At 42.6% G+C, this 2,702-nt stretch overlaps 1 pseudogene; it reads right to left on the reverse strand.

Moving 5' to 3' along the window:
- Positions 1-311: 311 nt before the first annotated feature.
- On the reverse strand, positions 312-431 carry LOC136646325 (5S ribosomal RNA; annotated as a pseudogene).
- Positions 432-2,702: the final 2,271 nt, after the last annotated feature.

A 2,702-nucleotide genomic window follows, 5' to 3' on the forward strand; every position in this document is an offset into this window, starting at 1 on the left:
GATTCTAACTTTATTCTCTGGTTACTTCAATGTCGGAGTTCACTGGGTTACTGTAGTCTTTATTAAAGATGGGGTATGCAATCTAGGATGAGATAGCTACCAGGATGCTATTTGTACATTCTGCAAGCAGCTTGCTAAAACAGCAAATTGTTTTTCTTTCTTCAGCTTGCTAGTCTGCTTTGATCTGTTTGTCTCATTGAACTTCCTGCTTCATTATTATTTCTTCTTCTTCTTCTTCTCTCATTGTGCACTCTGCCTTGTTTCTCTTAACTAACGGTTGGCGACCTTCAGTCTCGAAAGACTATGGTATAAGCCTACAGCACCCGGTATTCCCAGGAGGTCTCCCATCCAAGTACTAACCAGACCTGACCCTGCTTAGCTTCCGATATCAAACGAGATCAGGCATCTACAGGGTAACAGTTGCTAATGGCAATAACTATCCACCCGCTTTGGATTTCTAATCCAAACAATCTGACACCTGCACTGTTTGTTTGATCTTGACAAGAAATGAATAACTTGGATCAGTCAGCCCAATATTGGAAAAACGTGACCCAAATGCTTCCCTTGACTGTAGGGGGACCAGAGGCAGTAGGACAATGAACAAGGTTATTGAGCCTTTTATCAAGGTGGAGAAGGTCAATTTGTCAGTTGTAGGTTTTTGCTCCCCTCTGTAGTGAGATGAAACACTGGCTGAAACACTCTCTTTGATGTGACTGTGATACCGGAGCCCTGTGGTGTACCTGCGAACCATTGACACAATTTCTGTGGAAATGAAAGAGAACCGGACAACAAGATGGAGAAGGTCTGTGTAGGATCAAGATAGTTGCTCTAGGGCCTCTGATGGATTAGATGGATGACCATTAGATGGCTGTACATTTTCTCTCTTCTTCGCAATAACATCCAACAGCAAAGCTACAACTGGGAGATATTTTCAACTGTTTTATTTTAAGAGTTATAAAACTTCTGCAAACATTTGCAGTCCCTGCTGTTTAAATGTTGCCCACCCCAATGACTACACTACCTTTCTCTCTCTCCCTTGATGATTTTCCATAATTTCTTATTTGGCTTTGCAGCTTTTGATTAATAAAATGTAACTTTTCAAGAGTTCTCATCTGTACTTTGGCTCAGCAACCTTGGCATTTAACAATTTCATCAGAATGGGTATGGCTAATTGGTTAATTAAAATTGCTTAATCAACTTCCTCGCTAAAGGGACACTGCCTGCACTCAATCACAGCTGTGTCAGATTGGAGAGAGCAATTATCACCAGAACCTGGTCTCTGGCAGTGACCCATTTTATAAATAGCTTGTTGTTCATTTTGAGTTCACAGGCAAACAGCCTCCAAAAGTGCACGCACTAATGTCTAGCCCATTATATGCTAGTAGCTCGAGGAGTGATGGGTTTCACACCTCAAACCCAGAGGGAAATTTCCCACTCCACTGTTGGAAATAGAAATGTGAGGTACGGTTCTCTCATCAGCAGTTTGCAATGCCATTGATTAAATGGGGAGGGCACTTCTGCTGTTGCCGTCAGTGGAATGCACATTTTGCTGGTGGCCAACCCAGATAGGATCAGGCTGCATGTCCTATATAGAAGACGTGAGGAGGTGCGTGGTGGGCTTTTGAGCCTGGAAATATTCTGTAATTAATAGGCATGTGCAGCCCTCTGCAAAGTACTTCATAATGCTGTCTTCAGTAGGTGGTTCAGTGGATTAGATCAATTATACTGAAGAGTTCAGAAAGTCATTTTGGTCCTCCTCCCAGTTGCGGAACGATAATTGCATCTGGCCTCCAGCATGCTTCGGGAAGCTGTTTTGCAGTACGATATCGTCTATGATCACAAGTGTCAAAATGGAACACTTTCCGTATACTGATGACAACTTTGCTTGAAAACACTGAAAAGTTTGAAAAACAGTTGGGGCTCAATGCAATTCTTCTCCATGGCCAAGCCGCTCTCTTGGTAGGAGGTAGCAGCTTTCTAGCCTTATGGTAATAGGGATAACAAATCCTCTCAACAGCTGCTGCACTTCAGACCAACTGCTATTCTGCATTGCAAACCCCAGGGATATTTGCCTCTCTCTTTTCATATAGTTAATTCTCGATCTGCTCCCATTGTATTGTGTGTGCATGTATCTCCCGTTTGAGCGGCTAAACAGAACTACGGATTGCGTTTTAAAGACTGTGTAGGCCACAAACTATGAAAAAACCCGTTAACCAGGATCATGCAAGATCATGTCTTTGCAGTAAATGCTTTGCAATAAACCATAAACACGATTTGCATTTGATCTTTTGCAAACACAGAATGTTAACATATGAAGTCGGCGGTAATAAGCAGAGTAGCAAATAGAACTGTATATTACTCTATCAGACAGTGTCACTCGTCCGTTTTGAAAGCACTCTTCACCATTCTGGAATCTGAGACAGTGTTCTATAGCAACAGTAATGGCTCACAGTGTTTCTGGTGAGTGTTGATTTGAAAGGAACTGCCCAAACTTGGAGACATGAGGGGTTGTCCGGAAAGTTAGTCATGATGTGTTTGAGTATACATTAGAGCAGGGTTTCTCAAATTGTGGGTCGCAACCTGATTTTGGTGGGTCAGGAAGCTGAAACTGCTGAGAAGAAAAATGCATGGAGCCCTATGGAAAATGAAACTGAGCCACATCCCGTGTCTACTCATGAGTAGGCAACTGTGCCTTAGTCCAT

This window comes from Tiliqua scincoides, chromosome 3 (genome assembly GCF_035046505.1).
Source record: "Tiliqua scincoides isolate rTilSci1 chromosome 3, rTilSci1.hap2, whole genome shotgun sequence".
NCBI classification, from domain to species: Eukaryota; Metazoa; Chordata; class Lepidosauria; order Squamata; family Scincidae; genus Tiliqua; species Tiliqua scincoides.